Here is a 21730-nt window from a genome sequence, read left to right as displayed (position 1 = left end):
AATCCTTTACAAATGCCTTCTACGGGCACCTTCAAGAATGCATGGATCATGCAATCCCAAATAAAACCAAGACCCATTCCCCCAAAGGCAGGTGCCTGGCCTGGTGGACCCCAGCCATAAACAAACTTTACAACAGAAGGAGGAAGCTACTACATGACAGAGCAAAATCCCTAAAAGGGAAGGCATCTCTGATTAGTGCTAGCAAAAAACTACAATCACTCATAAAATCATCCAAGGCCAACTTTGAGAGAAAAATCGCAAAAGACACAAAAGACAATCACAAGGCCTTTTTTAGCTATGTTAGAAACCTGGGTGGAAACTCCCAGATATGCTCAGAGTTAGTCCAAAATGACACAAAATACACTGAACCCACTGACATTGCCAACATTCTGGCAGACAGGTTCAGTGAAAATGTCTCCTCCCCCTCCCCCCAAAAGGAGAAATAACTATCCCAGCAGAGTGTAGCCTCTCTAATATCTCAGATGCCCAGGTGAGAGCCACCCTATCTAAAGCTAAAAACACAGCACCAATGGGACCGGACGGTGTCCCGGGCTGTATGCTACATGAACTCCAAGAGGAACTAAACCCACACATAAGGCTGCTGTTTAATCTTAGCCTTACTACAGGATACATACCCAAAGAGTGGCGTATGGAAACAGTGGTCCCATTTCACAAAGGCGGTGCTTCTACGGACCCTGGAAATTACCGCCCCATATGCTTGACGAGCCTGGTCTGCAAAGCTATGGTGAGGATCATTATGGAACTCATAAACAAGGACATTGGGGACCTACAGACATTGGATCCTACCCAATTTGGCTTTCTCAAGGGCAGATCCTGCCTTTTGAACTTGGTCAACTTTTTTGAAACAGTCACTAAGGCCATTGATGAGAGTAAGGCAGTTCACACAGCCTACCTTGACCTTGCAAAAGCCTTTGACACAATACCCCACTCGGGCATCATAGACAAACTCACCAGCTTAAATGTAAACCCATATGTCATGAGATGGGTTGCAAACTGGCTCAACGACAGAACCCACAGGGTCAGAGTTGCTGGAGCTATGTCAGACTCTAAGCCAGTCACAAGCGGTGTCCCACAGGGCTCAGTCCTGGGAGCTCTCTTGTTCAGCATTTATTTTTCTGAGGTACAGGCAAACATAGGAGGATTGTGGCTGACAAAGTTCGCAGATGACTGCAAACTGGGCACCATAACTGATACTCCAGCAGACACAAACATCCTTCAGAGAGGCCTCATAGAAATGGATAATTGGTGCCAGAGCCATGGCCTTAAGCTGAATGCCAAAAAATGTATAGTCATACCCTTTGGGAAAAACAAGGTACCCACAAATTACCACATAGGTGGTAATCCATTAAGTACGGAAGAGGTAATCAGGGACCTAGGGACCCAGGTTGACAGTAACCTCTCATTTGACACTCACATTGCCAAAGTGGTTAGGAAGACCTTCTATATTGCCCACCTTATCATGAAGGGTTTCACATCTAGATCAAGAGAGGTCATTGTGCCCCTGTACTCTTCTCTTATCAGGCCACTGATTGAGTACAATGCCCCATTTGGGATGTATCTTACCCGACACCTGTAGCAGTTGGGAAGACCCCAAAAGTTCCTCACCAAGAGGATAAAGGGTCTTAAACATATGTCATATGCTGCCTGACTGAAAAAACTCCATCTCTATTCAGTCGCATACCGCCTACTCAGAGGTGACCTGTGCCTGACGTACAGGGCCATGTCCAATCTGGAATTAATGGACATGCTCCACCTCAAAAAATCCAAATCCATCAGAGCCACGAGAGCAAGAAGCTTAAACCTCAACACAGAAATAAATAGAACGTGCTGGAGGGACAGATTCATAACCCAGAGGCTCCCTACACTCTGGAACAGAATCCCAATCCATGTTAGGCAGAGCCCCTCACTAACTCTATTCAAGAGAAATCTTGACGAGTGGATGGGAGATCGTAGGTTTACCCCGGGGGTCATCTCTGTGTCACTACTAGACAGAGGCACAGTAAACTAAACCCTAAATGGGCATAGTATTCTCATCCTAAGGGGTGGTGAAAGCCACACACACTCTGGCTAGGCTTATAAATGCCCTAGGGCAGATAGCCTAGTACGAACCTATGAACCTATGAACTAGTTACCTCCCTCAGGTCTTGTAATGTAGGGTCTGAGAGCTAAGCCTGTCTCAACTCTCTCTTTGTAAACCTTCCTAGCTCTCCTTCTACAGAAAGTCAGGTATCCTCTGACAGTGGTGCTTCACTGTCAGCCTGGGTACTACTACTCACCTCTGCCCTTGTAGTTACTCTGTCCAAGGGAACATCAGTACCCACAAGAAGCTGTGGCTCACCTTCAGTCTCACTGCTACAGGGTAGCTCCCTTTCCGAAGTAAGCACCTCATCAGTCCTGGCTGCAAGTGTGCGGCCTGCCTGGGTCTCCCTGAGGCTACCAGACCCACATGCTTGTCTCCAAGCCTGATTGCATGTTACTGCATGAGCACATGGTACTACATTATCAAAATCATTCCCTATCAGGATATCTGCAGGGATATCCTCAAACACGCCTACTTGCTGGCTTCCTTTTCTACCCTCCCAGTCAAGGTGAACCCTAGCAAAAGATATTTTGAATGGGGTCCCTTCTAAAGCTCTGACTGGAGTAGACTGCCCAAGCAAGTAGTCTTCCTCTTTAACCATTGCAGGCTTCACAATGGTTAGGTCAGGGGCTGTGTCTCTCTTAGCAACGGCCTCTTTCCCATTCACTAAGATAGGATATAACCTCTGGTGGTAGTTTGGTACCCTTGTTGTCTCGAGACAACTTACTGCTAGCATTTTGTCATTCCAACTTACTGGTTCTCCACCTTTTGTTCCCCACCTTGCCTCCATGGACATCTATATGCTACATGGCCCCAATGGTTGCATTTAACACATTTAACCCTTGGTCCTGGATGTGCACCTGGACTAGTGGTTCCCCTGCTATTGGCAAACTCTGTTGGGGCAGTCTGGGCTGCCCACCGTGGATTCCCTTTGACCCATGAGCAGCACTGGGTGTCCCTTTCCTGTGATGTGATGCCCTGCTTGCTAGGCATAGGTCTGCCTTCTTCCCTGACTCCTCTGCAGTACTGCATAGTCTATCAGCTAACTAGATTCTCATGTCCTCAGGCACAGTGCTAAGGGCTTGTTCCCACACTAAGAGGTCTGCCAGCCCTTCAAAAGTGGTGACCTGACATCCACTCACGCACCTATAAAAATAAGTGCTTAGTTCAGCAATATATTCACACACACTTTCATCTGCCTTGCATCTATGCTCACAAAACTTTTTTTCTATAAGTTTCAGGTGTTAACTTAAAACATTCTAGCAAACAGTTTTTTTACAGCATTATAATTTAAACAATCAGTATCAGACAGTTTAGAAGTTACAGTAACAGCTCTACCATGGAGTAAGGGGGTCAGGAACTGTACCCAGAGCCCTTGGTCACCATTATACTACATACCATCTCAAACATATGAATGAAACTATCAAAATTATCCCCCTCTGTAAATTGTGGAAGAAATTTACTGATCTTTGTTGCTTCTGGGGTTTGGTTACTCCCGTCCCCATTACCTCCATGACTCTGACGAAGTGCCAGCATTTCATTTTCATGTTGTCTCTGCCTCTCCTTCTTCTCAGCCTCCAGCCACCGCAGTTCTTGATTTTCCTCAATCTAAAGACATCTCAGTCCCTCTGATGCTTCTATTTCCAAACACTTGGCCTCCAGCTCAAGTCTCTTTAACTTCAGATGGATTTTTAACTCCTCTGTGGAAAGGTTGAGCTGTTCATTTTCTGAGACTTGTACATCTCCATGGCCAGTCTGATTGTTCTCCTTGTTGCTATTTTGTGATACAGCTGTGACGAAAGCTGCAATCATGTCTACTTTAGTCAGGTTGGCATGCACCAGTCCTTTAGCCTGACACATTTCAGCCAACTAGCTCCTTATCAACTTGCCATACTCCTCTGTTGACATGCTTGCCTGCTCTCCCTGACTAACTAAGCTAACAAAAGAATAACACAATTGTGACATGAACTGTGAATGTTCACCACATGGCTGATTGAGAGTGCAAACACCTTCAGTGACCACTGTACACAGGCTACAGGAATTCAATATCCACACCACTACAGGCCAATGAATATGTGATGTGGCTAACTCACCACTGTCAACCAATTTATATGTGATGTGGATATCCCACCAATGCCAAACAATTATGCCCCTCCACCGGCCCATTAATCAAGGAGCCTCTATCCTCACCACTGGCAACAGTGAGAGATGTACACAATGGGAGGATGACAACTGCACACACAGTAAAGAACAATTTAGCTTAAGAGCACACAGAGACCACAGTCAGTCTGGGTCTGGTTTCTCCCTCTTTCTCCAGATCCTCAATAAGACTCTCCACTGGCACAGCTTTTGGGTTGAGATCTCAGCTGATTGGTCAAGCCAAAAGCTCCAGCACTCTCTCTGTCCAACCAGTGCTTCGTTTCCCTGCCCAAATAGCTGACACATACACACTTTGTGATTTGATTTATATACAAATGCACACACACACCTGGGAATGCAGAGAAAAGGTTTACTAGCTATGCCCCCTTCTGCCCTGACTATAAGATAGTTATCAATGCCACCAACCACTCTTTATCAGGTACTATAAGGCCCATGACAAAGGGTGACCAATCATACTGTCTAATGTTACAATTATCCAAATGGTAGTTGTGAACAAGACTTGCAAGGCTATTTAGGAGTGGCCTGTACAGTGTCACCAAATACATATGCAAGTACTCTAAGAGCTTAAATATGTTTCATAAATATCAGCCACAAAGATAGGTTTAAATATATTTAGTAATAAATAATAAACAAACAAGACAATACTCAGAAAACAAACACAGTTACTTCAGAGTTCAAAATCACATGAAATATTTAAAAAAAAAATATTGCAGGACAGTCTCAAATTAATACAGAAACATCTAAACTAATCTTTACTATACTCCTATCTATATCTAAAAGAAATACAATGCCCTAAGTCTTACTTACAAACAACATGCAGGCAGAAGTGTTGAGTGGATGTTTCTAGGTCCAAGACAAGATACAAAATGCATAGTCTCTCTCTGAGAGAGTTCTTAAATTAATATCGGACATTATTGCTGGGTTAGCCTGGATGACATCAGTTTTTGTTACCTGACTTCAATTCCCAGGCTAAAACAGAAACAAATGGAATTTTAACATTTCTGTGTGAGAATCACATATCTCTCAGAAGTTTGCAGAACATGGAAGTCGTAAAACAACAAAACACCTTTACATTTGAAACCTAGTAATTATTTCTGTTTCAAGACAATGCAAAAACCTCTAGCTCTAGACATTATGTCTGCTGTTGAACTGAAACTGAGAGATAATACAATTGTAAAACACTTTAATTTCAACTTATTTTCTTGAAGTGTTGCAAGTTAACTCTGTATGTTCCAGGTTCTACTATTAAAACATACATTTGCACAGGTATATACTTTATATACGTTTCTGTTCTTTTCCAGTAAGGTACACTGTGGACACATCCTTGAAGCTCAGTACTGTGCAAACCCTGTTCAACACACACTTATACACCAGTAGTTTAACATACACATAAAAAGAAGTCTGCTACCCGAAATCTTGGGAGGCCCTTAAGGAAGGATATTCCGGAGCTCTGCAGAGCCAAAAGAAGCCCTTCCTCTAGACACCAAATCCAGTTTATAATGATTAATAAAGGTGTGAGAAGACGCCCAGGTAGCAAATGTCATCCAGGGAAACTCTAGACCAGAATGATGCAGATGTCGCCATAGAATGTGTAGAATGGCCATGAATTCCTACTGGTTCTGGTAAACCAAGCTCTCTGTATGCTTGTAGGATACAAAGGGAAATTCACCTAGCCAGAGTCACCTTTGAAACTGTTTTCCCTAAAAAGGGATTAGTAAAGGAAACAAAAAGTTGATCAGATTTGCGAAAGGCCGCTGTCCTGTGCAAATAAAAACGTAACTGCCTGTGAACATCCAGCAAATGAAGTTTGTATTCCCCTTTTTTCTGAAAATTAGGAAAAAAGACAGGCAAATTAATACATTGATTAATATTTGTCTCAGAAGCAACTTTAGGAAGAAAGGATGGATTAGTCCTGAGAAACACCCTGTCCTTATGAAACACAAGGTATGGGGGTTTCATACAAAGAGCTTGCAGCTCCGACACTCTCCTTGCTGAAGTTATAGCTACCAGAAAGGCAGTCTTCCATGACAAAAATTTTAAGTCAACTGATGCTGAGGGCTCGAGAGGAGGCACAACTAAAGCCTGAAGAACCGCAGTCAGATCCCACGGTGGTGACAGATTCTTAACAGGGGGTCGCAGAAGAAAAGTGCCTTTCAAAAAGGTCTTACAGATTCTGGCAGCAGTGAGGGAGCCTAAATTGTCTCCTACATGGAAATGGGAAATAGCCGCCAGCTGTACCTTCACTGTAGAGGAGCTGGCTCCTTGCTGGAAGACATGAGACAAAAAGTCTAATACCGCTGGGATCAGAGCGGTAAAAGGATCTAGATTTCTCTGTGAAGCCCAAATGGAGAAGCGTTTCCATTTGCTAGAATACATTTTCCTGGTAGAGAATTTATGTGCCGCAACCAAGACAGATTTAACAGGAGAAGAGATACCGGGAGTCCTATCAATTAATGGAACTGGAGCAGCTAAGCTGTAAGCTGCAGTCTGTCCAGATTCGTAGGAAGCATTCCCGAGGGATGACGAATTAGATCCAGAATGGGATCCAAGATCCAAGGTGGAGCTATGAGATGAGACCGTAGGCAGGGGAACCAGACTTGATGAGGCCAGAATGGGGCTATGAGGATCAATCTGCTCTCCAACCGGCGAGCTTTCTGTAAGAATTTTATCATGAGCGGGAGCGGGGGATATGCATAAAGAAGACCGGGTGGCCAAGCATGAACAAGAGTGTCTCTGGGGCTTTCCCCTTCGGGGGGATTAAAGCAAAAAACTTGCTGCACTTCGCGTTGGAAGGTGATGCGAAGAGATCACAGCAAGGCTGACCCCACTTGAGGAAGATCTGTTCTGCTACACAAGGATTCAGAGACCACTCATAAGGAGAAAGGATAATTCTGCTCAATTTGTCCGCCAAGATGTTGGACTGACCCGAAATGTGCATTGCTATCAGAAAGCGATTGGTGGAGATCGCCCATTCCCAGATTCTCATGGCTTCTTGACAAAGAGGATAAGACTTGGTTCCTCCCTGTTTGTTGATATACCAGGCCACTGACATATTGTCAGACTGGATTGCAATAGTTCCCAGAGGTAGATAAGCATGAAGGGCCTGCAACGCTAAAATGACCACTCTCATCTCTGGAACATTTAGATGCAGAACGGTCTCATTTTGAGTCCACGTGCCTTGAACAGTCCTGCCCGAACAATGCCCGCCCACCCTAGGCAGAAGACATCTGTGGTCACCGTGGCTTGGGGTTGGGCTGCAAGAAAGGGACGTATCTCCTGCAAATTCAGAGATTGGAGCCTCCACTTGAGAGCATTTCTGCACACTCTGCTCAGAGGGATCGGAAAATCTAGAGGTTGATGAAGAATCGACCACTGAACTTGCAACGTCCACTGTAAAATTTTCATATGCAGATGAGCACAAGGGATCAGGTTGATAGCTGCTGCCATGGATTGTAAGGCTCTCAGGACTAATTCTCCAGGGGGTGGAAGGGACTGCAGGAGCGCTAACACATGAAGTGTCAGGCTGTGTAGTCTGTCTGGCATTAAGAATGCCCTGGTCTGGCAAGAATCTATTCTCGCCCCTATGAAGTCTAACACTTGAACAGGTTGAAGGGAAGACTTCCTTAGTTTTATGGTAATCCCTAGCCGAGGTGATATCTGGAGAAAGAAATCTTTGGCTAGCAAGCGTAGATGCCTGGTGGGGGTGGTGAGAAGACAGTCGTCCAGGTACAGAAAGACCTGAATGCCCTGAAGTCCCAGGTCGGCCGCTACAACTGCCATGACCTTGGTGAACATCCTGGGGGCTGTGGTGAGACCAAAGGGTAGGACCTTGAATTGATTAATGACTGGCCCTAGCCAAAAGCGGAGAAACCTCCTGGATCGCCTGTCCATCAGAATATGGTAGTACGCATCCTTGAGGTCTATCGAGCACAACCAGTCTTTCTCCTACAGGAAGGGCAGGATGGATTGAAGCATGACCATCTGGAACATTTCCTTGGCAATGAACAGGTTCATTGTAGACAAGTTGAAAATCGACCTTAGGTCCTCCGTCTTTTTTTGGCACCAAAAAAAACCTGGAATAGATGCCTGATCCGGACTGGTCTGGGGGTACCTGCTGGATGGCTCTTTTTTCTAGTAGTTTTTGTATTTCCAAGGCCGCTGCCTCCCTCTGAGTGGGTGGGATATCTGGGAGGTGCCTTGTGTAAGGGGGTTTGTTGATGAAGGGAATAGAATATCCTCTGGATATTATTCGCAGCACCCAGCGGTCTGTCGTGATGGACTCCCATTGGGCTAGGTGCATCGAAAAACACCCCCGACTGCTGCCAGAGAGGAGTAGTTAGGTAACCCCTCAGGGTTGCTGTGCGGGTCGCTCTGAAAAAGGTTCACGTGACCCGAAGTTCTTCGGCCCCCCCCTCTGCCTCTGGACTGGCATCCACCTTGTCCCTTTCTGCCTCTGGGGAAGAAGGAATCCTGAGCATTCCGGGACTGCTGAGTTTTCTGGAACCACAGCTTTTTTTTGCCCTCACTGGTTCCTGGAGAAGGGCCTTTGAGGGTTAGAGAAGCGTCTCCTGAAGGCTGACAGCATATTCACGTCTTTATCACTCTGGACAAGCATATCACGGACAGTCTTCCTGAACAGGGTGGAACCATCAATGGGTGCGTTAGCGAAGGATGCCTTGAAGGGTTCTGAGACGTCGCAAAGACAGAGCCAGGCGTGACGCCTTAAGGCGATGCCGGACCCGCTAGCCCCAGCGGCTCCCTCAGTGGCATGAGAGAGTAAATGCATGGGAGTATTAGACACAGACTTGAGAGTGGCCATACGAGCCGAGAAGGTCCATTTATCCTCAGCCGACATGGACTCCGGGGGAGACTCAGCGTACTCTTTCATGAGGTCCCGCTGCAGTCAAATTACGTGGGCCAAGTAATTCAGCGCTCTTACAGTAAAGGTGGCTTTAGCAAAAGTCCACTTTCCAAGATGGTCCAGAGCCTTAGACTCCTTGTCTGGGGGGGTGGGCCGAGGAAATTTTTTGGGCGAGTTCCTTTTTTGTGGCCACCACCACCACCATGGCATCAACCGGGGAACCTTTGTTCCAAGAAGTTCTATCTGCCAGTGGACTCAGTATTTTGTCGGGTCTTTTGGGTATAGGCTCCACAGTGTCTGGTTCCCTCCACGCTTTGGTGGTGATAAGGTCCACCAGATGGTCAGCCGGGGGGGCACCCAAGATGTAGATGGGCGTGTGTCGAACACCACCAGAAATACCGACTCATCAGAGGCAGTTTTTGGGCGGACCACCCCCCAGGCGAAGGATTTCTATAATGTCTCCAAAGGAGACATCTTCAGGGGGTGATTTGGGTGAACCTTCCCCTTCCTCCAAGTCGGTATCCTCAGTGAGGGACTCGGGGGAGTCCAAGTGCCTCCTCCTACACCAGCATTTGTGAGGGTCTTCCTCGGGTGGACTCTTCGGGGAGGGCTCACAAATGGTTTCTTGTTCCTCCAAGGGAACTGTCTGCAATGCAATGGACACAGACTGTCCCTGGGGGGACTGGATGACGGAAGACAAACCCAACTGTGAGGGAGCAGGGATAGACCCCGAGGACAGAGTGAGGGGTCTTGATCCTCCAGAGAGAACACTCTCCACAATTTCGAATGCCGAGGGAGACCCAGCATCCCTGAAACTGGTAGCCGAGACCCTCGGATCCGACGAAGGGATCAGAGCTGAAGCTGGAACAGTCGAACCGGATGGGGCGGTATGCCCCGACCACAATGGAACCGATGACACACTCATCCCCCCAGATCTGATGCTCAACTCTCAGCTCCGAGAGCTCGGATCCAAAAGCGTATCCAACAGACTCGAGGGCATGGCCAGCGTCAATTGCCGACCCCCTGATTCCAGGGCTCCTCGGATCCATAGACTCCAATATCCGATGGTGGATCAGAGAAGGAGCTATCGGGGTGAAAAAAGGAGCCGAATTCCCCACACCGGGAGGGGGGGAGCCAGCAATACCCCCATCTGCATTTGCGTTTGTAGAAAACTTCACATCATCTGATCCATGTCTGCTACAGAGATGCTTCTGGTTGATCTGGAGGACGCCACCAATGCCGGCCGGGAGAGCCGACGCAAAGATGACCTCGAGGGTGGTCTAGCCTCCTCCTCCAGCTCTGGAGAAAAATGTGGTGAACGGAGCCGAGGAGAGGACGGCCTGGGAACTTTTTCTGGAGACAAGATTACTTTAGCAGGAGGGGCCGTTGGATCTAACTCAGCCTGTCGCTTGCAGCCCCTCTATCTATCTTTATCCTTATCCACATGTCTCTCTGTATCCCTGTGCTTTTATTTAATCTTCTTGGCCTCTTTCTCCCCCTGTGAGAAGATGGGAGGGTGAGTCCCGGACAGGGGAAAAGAGCCAGAAGGCTGAACAGTCACAGCCGTGGCTGGTAAGGAAACTGAAGAAGAAGAAGAAGAGAAGTTGATTCTGCGGGTAGAAGACCCGCCAGAATCAACTTATTCCTGCAATCCCGCAGGGCCCGGGGGTTGAAGGCCGCACAAATCTTGCAGCTGGAAGACAAATGGACCAACCCCAAGCAAACTACACACAGAGTGTGACCATCGGCTGGAGACAGCTTGTGGACACACTCTGTGCACTTAGAGAAAGGCACTTTCTGACTTTCTGACATTCTAAAGAACACACAAACACACACACACACACTGGTGGGAAGCGAAGCCTACATTAAATGAAAGTTTTCAACTTTCAAACAAGGAAAACCCAATAAGTATCTTGGACAACTAATAATTTACCTCAAAATTATCAAAAAGGGCACACACAAACCAAGTTTTAGAGAAAAAAATCCTAACACTTGCCTGGAGCTCAAGAATCCTGTGTTGACGAAGCCACAGCAAACAAGATCTGAGAATAGGAAGGAGGTTGTAGTGTTGTATGGGCAGGGGAGAGGAGCTTGGAGCTCGGATCTTTTTGCTTGGTATGCTGCCGGCTCGGATCCGTAACCCACGGGTTGCTGATCAAATGAAGTTAACTACTTCAGAACATATAGTTCTCTTACATTTGTAAGACAAGCATATGAATCATATTAATATTCACAAATGACATATGATTATTTACAAAATTCCAGAAAGCTGGGCTGGCAGTGACCCAGTAGTTTTTATCATGTTTGCTTAAAAAGCTTAGAATGAAAACAAGAGCCTGAGGCTCATAAATAGAGCACAATTCTGAGTACGGATCAGGTTAAGCTTTATAAATGTGACATAATTCTGAGCATGGAAACACTATACATCAATGAACCCTCCAAAACAGCCTGAGGCTCATAAATAGAGCACAATTCTGAGTATGGAAACTCCATGCATCAATGAACCCTTCCATTCAAGAATGCCATGTGTCACGTCAATGTATTTTGAAAATGTATGCATTCAAATTAGAAAACAGTGGACAGCGATGATTATCTTGTAGTCTATATTTTGACAGAAACTGCTGTATAAGCAGTGATTCAAATTATGTTTTTTACAAAAGCAATGAGTTCATTTTGAAAGTAACACTTTACAGTATACTTTCACTACATTTTGGTTACAGCTAGTAGACAGGTATTTTGAACTTATGAAAATAATTTGTTATTATGTCACCTTAGTTATTTAAGGAGTCATGAGGAATTAAAGACAAACATCAATGCTGATTTCCAACAAAGGCCAGCATAACTGAAAAAAATCTCCCCAAATTATAGTAGATAAAGAAAATAAAGCAAAACCTTGTGCATGTCGCATGTTATTCTTATCGTTCGTGTAATCTTAAAAAAGGCATCATTACCTGACAGAAGTCATCGCCACCTAAAACAACAAATGAATCGTTTCCTTCTAAATACTAGCTGAACGAATGAACCATGTACAGCTGTCTACAGAAAAACTCCCCATCAGCAAGAGCTGCTTTTATTCCCTATTTTGTAAATTATCAAAGGATCTGACACTCAAAACCATGCATTTTCTTAAATTAAATTTATTAAAGGGAGTTGCTGGCTGCAGTTTTACCTTTCCAGCCTTTGCTGAAAGAGAGGTTACTGCAGAGGAAATTTTCCTAAATGTGTAGTGAACTTGGAGAAATTATAATATTAAGGGTCAGAGTACTCCATGCATGGCCTATAATATAATTTTGCTGATGTAGCTAAAGATAGGCCTAAATCACATTGGATGGGAAACTGAAAATTACTTTCTGGTCTGGCACACCCACATCTCTGATGGTCAGAGGCAGTCAGTAATTCATGTTGTAACCAACAATCGCACCTATATAAATGCCTAAAGCATATAATTTGTGAGACATGGTTGTACGACTAGGTTTATAAAAGCTCTGGTAATTGTTAGCCTATTATATATGTATAAATCTATAAAATGAAGACACATTCAGTCCAACAGCTTAAATGTTAAGTGCCAAGAAACTGGCAGTCACATGACCTGTATTCACTTATGCTAATTTCACTCTTAAAGGAAAACAAAGCAACACAACACCCTATATCCCCCTTTCTTTAAAATTAAGAAAGATACTATACTAAAGCATGATTAACAAATATGAATTAGGATATTCTATTATAAACAGATATTTAAAAATGATGCCAAATAACTAACCACGGAGCTGCCAAGGCTGGATGTCACTTATCACAGTTGCAAAAGCATATTGGCAGCTCCGTGGTTAGTTATTTGGTATTATTTATTGAACTTTTGTGATTGTATCACGGAGCTCTTATCTCAAAGCCTGCCGGTTATTTTCCTTTTTGTCATAGATATTTAAAAATGTTACACCTATATGTTTTCTAATGTCATGTGTGTAGTATATACAACTATTTTAAGATGCAATACAGTAGTTGAAATATCATAAGACATTACACAAAAGTTAGAACATTCTCAGTCATTTGAGTTTATAAATGTTTATAATTTTAGTTGTTTAGATGAGACATTAAACTGAGGCCCCATCTGACTGAGATGGTGGTAGCTCAGAGGGCTATAAAAGGTTTCACAGCACCTATTGAAAACAATGGGGTTCTTTATATACAAAAGAGTACTGTTATTTACAACATATTTAAATATATATACAAATGTACATGTAAATTGCCTGTATGCAAAAGCACTAGAGCAAGTTGCAAAAAGTTCCTTACTTGGAAACCAACCTGTAACCTGCATTCAGCCTGTGTGTAAAGTGTGTGTGTGTGGGGGAGGGGGGTCAAGTCCCAAATCTCTTCCTTCTTCTAAAGCCTTTTGATTCCAATAGGCATCCTGTGTTCAAGGTCACCGGAATGAATTTCCAAAGTCTAAGACCAACTTCAAATCGGCGTGCTGCCTGTGCACTTAAACAAATTCCAGGATAAGTAATTCTTCCTTCCTCTTTTGCATACATGCAATTTATTGACTTAGAACTTTGGAAGTACCTATTGAAGAAGCGGAGCATATAGTTGTCACTGAATGGAGGTTTTGCACTCAAGGAGCAAAGGTAGCTGGAAGTGACTTCCAATGAATGAGTAATTTCTTGTCATATTGAGCCAAGTTACTATAACAAGACATTTGCTCTGAGGAAAGTGTTATTAGTGTTTGAACCAGTACTTTGAAGTAGGCAATTTGTCGTTTTTAACTGAACAGAATTAAAAAATTGTTTTTACTTAAGGAAGGACCTGCGATACATATGTAGTGCTTGCATACCAGCAGCTACAAGAAAGGGGATATATAATACCCACTAAATGGACCATCTTGGAACTAGCTACCACATGGAGGGAGTAGCCTTATTGTGGATTTTCATATATACATATACATATTTCAAATCTCATTTGTATTATTTTCATAAAGATCTTATGATCATTACTATTCAATAGTAGTCATTCTCAGTTTTTAATTGTCTTTTATCTTCCTTCTTCCATATAAATTTAAGTATTCCAGTAAATAATTATTTATACCTAAAACCTTCACTTAACCATACATTCAAAATCTTTAAAACATATTTTCTGTGTCAATCCCTTAATTTTTATACATGTCATAGCGTATTCCATCTGGTCTTGCAGCTAAATCTATACTTACTTGACCTAATACTTTATCTGGCTCATACAAAGAAGTGTCCTTTTCTGTTTTATTGATCTTTCTTTTATTTTATTTTTATTTTCAGTTTGATTACTGGGGAAGTCCACTGGGCCTGAAAGTGCCCGTTTTCAGTGGAGGCCCGGGGAGAAAAGCTCCATAAGCAATACAGTAAGGGTTAGATAATTATAAAGGTATAATACATATACAATATCCATACAGTAAGGGTTACATAATTATAAAGGTATAATACATGTACAATATCCATACAGTAAGGGTTAGATAATTATAAAGGTATAATACATATACAATATCCATACAGTAAGGGTTACATAATTATAAAGGTATAATACATGTACAATATCCATACAGTAAGGGTTACATAATTATAAAGGTATAATACATGTACAATATCCATACAGTAAGGGTTACATAATTATAAAGGTATAATACATATACAATATCCATACAGTAAGGGTTACATAATTATAAAGGTATAATACATGTACAATATCCATACAGTAAGGGTTACATAATTATAAAGGTATAATACATATACAATATCCATACAGTAAGGGTTACATAATTATAAAGGTATAATACATGTACAATATCAATACAGTAAGGGTTACATAATTATAAAGGTATAATACATATACAATATCCATACAGTAAGGGTTAAATAATTATAAAGGTATAATACATGTACAATATCCATACAGTAAGGGTTAAATAATTATAAAGGTATAATACATGTACAATATCCATACAGTAAGGGTTACATAATTATGAAGGTATAATACATGTACAATATCCATACAGTAAGGGTTACATAATTATAAAGGTATAATACATATACAATATCCATACAGTAAGGGTTAAATAATTATAAAGGTATAATACATGTACAATATCCATACAGTAAGGGTTACATAATTATAAAGGTATAATACATGTACAATATCAATACATTAAGGGTTACATAATTATAAAGGTATAATACATATACAATATCCATACAGTAAGGGTTAAATAATTATAAAGGTATAATACATGTACAATATCCATACAGTAAGGGTTACATAATTATAAAGGTATAATACATGTACAATATCCATACAGTAAGGGTTACATAATTATAAAGGTATAATACATATACAATATCCATACAGTAAGGGTTAAATAATTATAAAGGTATAATACATGTACAATATCCATACAGTAAGGGTTACATAATTATAAAGGTATAATACATGTACAATATCCATACAGTAAGGGTTACATAATTATAAAGGTATAATACATATACAATATCCATACAGTAAGGGTTACATAATTATAAAGGTATAATACATATACAATATCCATACAGTAAGGGTTACATAATTATAAAGGTATAATACATATACAATAGCAATACAGTAAGGGTTACATAATTATAAAGGTATAATACATGTACAATATCAATACAGTAAGGGTTACATAATTATAAAGGTATAATACATGTACAATATCCATACAGTAAGGGTTACATAATTATAAAGGTATAATACATATACAATATCCATACAGTAAGGGTTAAATAATTATAAAGGTATAATACATGTACAATATCCATACAGTAAGGGTTACATAATTATAAAGGTATAATACATATACAATATCCATACAGTAAGGGTTACATAATTATAAAGGTATAATACATATACAATAGCAATACAGTAAGGGTTACATAATTATAAAGGTATAATACATGTACAATATCCATACAGTAAGGGTTACATAATTATAAAGGTATAATACATATACAATATCAATACAGTAAGGGTTACATAATTATAAAGGTATAATACATATACAATAGCAATACAGTAAGGGTTACATAATTATAAAGGTATAATACATGTACAATATCAATACAGTAAGGGTTACATAATTATAAAAAGGTATAATACATATACAATATCAATACAGTAAGGGTTACATAATTATAAAGGTATAATACATATACAATATCAATACAGTAAGGGTTACATAATTATAAAGGTATAATACATGTACAATATCCATACATTAAGGGTTACATAATTATAAAGGTATAATACATATACAATATCCATACAGTAAGGGTTAAATAATTATAAATGTATAATACATGTACAATATCCATACAGTAAGGGTTACATAATTATAAAGGTATAATACATATACAATATCCATACAGTAAGGGTTACATAATTATAAAGGTATAATACATATACAATAGCAATACAGTAAGGGTTACATAATTATAAAGGTATAATACATATACAATAGCAATACAGTAAGGGTTACATAATTATAATGGTATAATACATATACAATATCAATACAGTAAGGGTTAGTTAACTATAAAGGTATAATACAATATCAATACAGTAAGGGTTACATAATTATAAAGGTATAATACATATACAATATCAATACAGTAAGGGTTACATAATTATAAAGGTATAATACATATACAATAGCAATACAGTAAGGGTTAGTTAATTATAAAGGTATAATACAATATCAATACAGTAAGGGTTACATAATTATAAAGGTATAATACATATACAATATCAATACAGTAAGGGTTACATAATTATAACGGTATAATACATATACAATATCCATACAGTAAGGGTTACATAATTATAAAGGTATAATACATATACAATATCAATACAGTAAGGGTTACATAATTATAAAGGTATAATACATATACAATATCAATACAGTAAGGGTTACATAATTATAAAGGTATAATACATGTACAATATCCATACAGTAAGGGTTACATAATTATAAAGGTATAATACATATGCAATACCAATACAGTAAGGATTACATAATTATAAAGGTATAATACATGTACAATATCCATACAGTAAGGGTTACATAATTATAAAGGTATAATACATGTACAATATCCATACAGTGAGGGTTACATAATTATAAAGGTATAATACAATATCAATACAGTAAGGGTTACATAATTATAAAGGTATAATACATGTACAATATCCATACAGTAAGGGTTACATAATTATAAAGGTATAATACATATACAATATCCATACAGTAAGGGTTACATAATTATAAAGGTATACTACATGTACAATATCCATACAGTAAGGGTTACATAATTATAAAGGTATAATACATGTACAATATCCATACAGTAAGGGTTACATAATTATAAAGGTATAATACATGTACAATATCCATACAGTAAGGGTTACATAATTATAAAGGTATAATACATGTACAATATCCATACAGTAAGGGTTACATAATTATAAAGGTATAATACAATATCAATACAGTAAGGGTCACATAATTATAATGGTATAATACATATACAATATCTATACAGTAAGGGTTACATAATTATAAAGGTATAATACATGTACAATATCCATACAGTAAGGGTTACATAATTATAAAGGTATAATACATGTACAATATCCATACAGTAAGGGTTACATAATTATAAAGGTATAATACATGTACAATATCCATACAGTAAGGGTTACATAATTATAAAGGTATAATACATATACAATATCCATACAGTAAGGGTTACATAATTATAAAGGTATAATACATGTACAATATCCATACAGTAAGGGTTACATAATTATAAAGGTATAATACAATATCAATACAGTAAGGGTTACATAATTATAAAGGTATAATACATGTACAATATCTATACAGTAAGGGTTACATAATTATGAAGGTATAATACATGTACAGTATCCATACAGTAAGGGTTACATAATTATAAAGGTATAATACATATACAATATCAATACAGTAAGGGTTACATAATTATAAAGGTATAATACATGTACAATATCCATACAGTAAGGAAATGCAAATGTATAGAATGTACAGTATACAGCACAGTTAACAGATATCAGAGAACACAGTTTACATGTGTTTGTATTCAGAGCAGGCATGATCAACTGTCTTTATAATAAAATATCTAAGGTTCTTGCGGTGTTATACTAGTAGAGGGGAGACAGTTTACATGCAGTTATTCAAATTAAGTAAGGTATATACTTGATATGCAGTCAATAGAAGTAATTTGCTATTTACATTATATACATACTTGGGATCAAGTGAGAGATTGCTTAATCAGTTACTGAGAGCTTCAGTCTGTTGTACGAGTATAGAAATACGAGTTAGAGGGAGGTTAGGAGCAAGGAGTATGAAGAACTCCTTGGGGAATTCCCTTGAATTTAGGTAGGGTGTAAGCAGGAACATTTCCATTTGGATGACAGGTATGAGCAAAGCTGGGTTTTGAAAGTTTCTGAGTTTGGTATAGTCCTAAGTGAAGGAGGGAGATAATTCCATTCCTTGCCTAGTGGGAAAGAGAGGAGAAGCTGGCCAGCACGTCGTTTGGGTTTGTGGATAGAAATTAAATTTTGGTGTTCAGATCTCAGTGATCTATTTGGGATGTATGAGGGAAGGATGTTTGTTAGGGCTGGGCATTTATCTGGGTCAAATATTAGTTTGTGAGCAGTGGTTAGTTGTAGGAAGTCTAGGTGGTTGAAGTCTAGGTGGTTAGAGAGTTCTAGACAGTTCACAGATTGTAGGGTAAGCAATGATGAGTGGAGTTTTTGGATTTAGTGGCAAATTTAGAGATCTTATTACAGCAATTTTCAAGTTTGGAGGTGATGGAAGAAGTCAGATTTGTTAGAAGAGGGTCTTCATATACTAAGGATGGTAGAAGGTAGGTAGTTGCCAAGGTATGCCTTGTGGATTTGGAGAGAAAGAGGTTATTCCTATAGAGCATACCTAATTTTTGATGGGTTTTCTTTATGTTTTGTTGAATGTGGATATCAAACTTAAGGTGTTCGTCTATGGTAATACCAAGACGTTTTGCAAAACGGACCACTTCTATAGCTGAGTTGGTTTGGCTAAGGACTTTGAAAGCATTTCTGTCATAAGAGAAAGCCCTGGAGGGAGGGAAAAGTAGTATTTTTTATTTATTTGAGTTGAGAGAGAGGTGGTTTTGGTGCATCCAGTTCTCAGTGGTTGAAAATGCAGTTTGGGTTTTAGTCAGTAGTTCAGGAAGGTTGGAGACAGCACAGACTAAAGTTGAGCCTATATGGTTTCTCTCAAACCATTACCTCCCCCAGCAGAATAAATAAAGCTAACAAAAAAGGAAGCATATTAGACTGGATTCTCACAAACAATCATACTCTCTACTATGATTCTGGAACTCTCCCTGATGATATCAGTGAACACTCACTTACCTACATAATCAGATATAAACCTGACACCCCTCCCCAACCTCCACTAGACATATTAGATCCAAAAAGAAATTTAACCCTGGTCTATTCCAAATGGAACTAAGAGCATGCAATTGGGTTCCCTTAAAACAACTGCCTCTAGATGAAGCCGTTAATTTCTTTAATTCTATGTTTCTTGCCATTCTTAACCATCATGCTCCTTCCAGAGCTATCAGAATTAAGACCAAGTCTGCTCCATGGCTTTCTAATGAAACCAAACACAAAATTCACATCAGAAATAAATATTGGGCCAAATGGAGAATGACAAAAACACTGCTGACCAACTAACCTTTAGACAGCTAGGAAATGACACTAAAAAGGCCATATTTTCTGACAAACAAAAATACTTTGTACAGTATCAACAACCTAATTACAACAACCCACAGAAATTCTGGGCCAGCATTAAGCAATTACTCCACCCAGGTCAATCCACAACACCAAACCCTCGAAATACAGAGCAGAAAAATCCCATCCATACAGCTAATACCTTCAATACCGTCTTTACAGATGCCATCCAAACACTAGCTAGTCAGTTATCATCAAATACCTTCACATTACCCTCACCCTCCTCAACCTCACCCCTGTTTCATTTCAAAGCTGTCTCAACCACATTTATTCAAACCCTTTTGAAGAAACTGAAACCATGCTGTCCTTCTGCAGACCTACTGCCTTCTGAATATCTACAACTATCATCCAATGCCATAGCCTATCCTATTTCCATACTGATCAATAGGACTATTACTGAGGGTTACATCCCCACCTTATGGAAAATCTCCCATATTATCCCCCTACATAAAGGTGGACAGTCCACAGAAATATCTAACTATTGCCCCATTGCCCTACTTTCTCCCCTAGCTAAAGTCATGGGGAAATGTATACATAAACAACTTCTTCACCATTTAATCGAAAACAATTTACTATCCAACTGTCAACATGGTTTCAGACCTTCACACAGCACTACCACTGCCCTCCTGTCCTTTACTGACTACATTAACAAATACGAAACCTGAATAATTTCTTCTGCTCTATTTATTGACCTGTCTAAAGCATTTGACATGGTAAACCACCAGAATCTCATAAACATCCTAAAATCTCTGTCATTAGACCCACTTTCCATAAAGTGGTTCCAATCCTACCTTGACAAACGTCAACAAGCAGTACTTTGGCATAATACTTTATCCTCCCATTTACCCATTACCTTAGGTGTCCCTCAGGGTTCCATACTTGGACCCCTTCTTTTTTCCATATTTATTAATGACCTTCATCTAGCTATCCCACAAGCCACATGTATACAATATGCTGATGACTCCACACTATTATGTTCAGCTACATCCTCCCATGACCATCATGCTCTCATCCAAAAAGTATTTAACATAGTTGAACAATGGTTCACTCAGCATTGCCTTCTTTTGAACCCAAAGAAAACCAAACTCCTCCTCTTCACTCCCACTCTGAAGTCCTCTCCTCTTCAATTCTCAGTGACATCTATCAATGGTACTATAGTATCTTCTGACTATACCACCAAATTACTAGGTGTCACCATCGACAATAATCTGAACTTCGATATCCACATCAATAATACCATAAAGACTGTCAATAAAAAAATTGGCTGTCTCTATAGGGTTAAACCATTCCTTTCCCCTACTGCTAAAACTACTATCGCCCACACCCATTTGATCTCTACACTCCTTTATGCCTCTCCCATCTTTACTAATCTCTCCAAGAATAACCTCAGTAAATTGGAAATGACCTATAATAACACTGCACGATTTGCTACAGGCAACCCATTCCGAACCCATCATTGTATAAATTTAAAACCGCTGGGATGGTTAGAACTACAACGACAGATTAAATGTCACCAACTAACCATTCCTACAACATCCTATACAAACCTTCTAATACTCCAAGTTTATCTACCCTCATCACCCCCTATAAAAACCTAAAGTCCTTATGATCATCTCAAAAACTTCTTATCCACACCTCAAAACCTAATAACAGAGCTGGGGATTCTCTCTTCTCTAATACGGTAGGTAAATCCTGGAATCTTCTCCCTAATGACATCACCTCACTCACCTCTCTATCTCTGT

At 39.9% G+C, this 21730-nt stretch overlaps 1 protein-coding gene across 8 annotated transcripts in view; it reads right to left on the bottom strand.

Annotated features, from left to right (window-relative positions):
- Window positions 1-21730, bottom strand: part of PTPRM (protein tyrosine phosphatase receptor type M) — a 4358319-nt gene that overhangs the window by 3095022 nt on the left and 1241567 nt on the right. The window lies entirely within an intron of this gene.

This window comes from Protopterus annectens, chromosome 3.part1 (assembly GCF_019279795.1).
Source record: "Protopterus annectens isolate FY-2018-M chromosome 3.part1, PAN1.0, whole genome shotgun sequence".
Classification (NCBI taxonomy): domain Eukaryota; kingdom Metazoa; phylum Chordata; order Ceratodontiformes; family Protopteridae; genus Protopterus; species Protopterus annectens.
The sequence above is the reverse complement of the archived record's forward strand: the minus strand, read 5'-3'. Positions and strand labels throughout refer to the sequence as shown.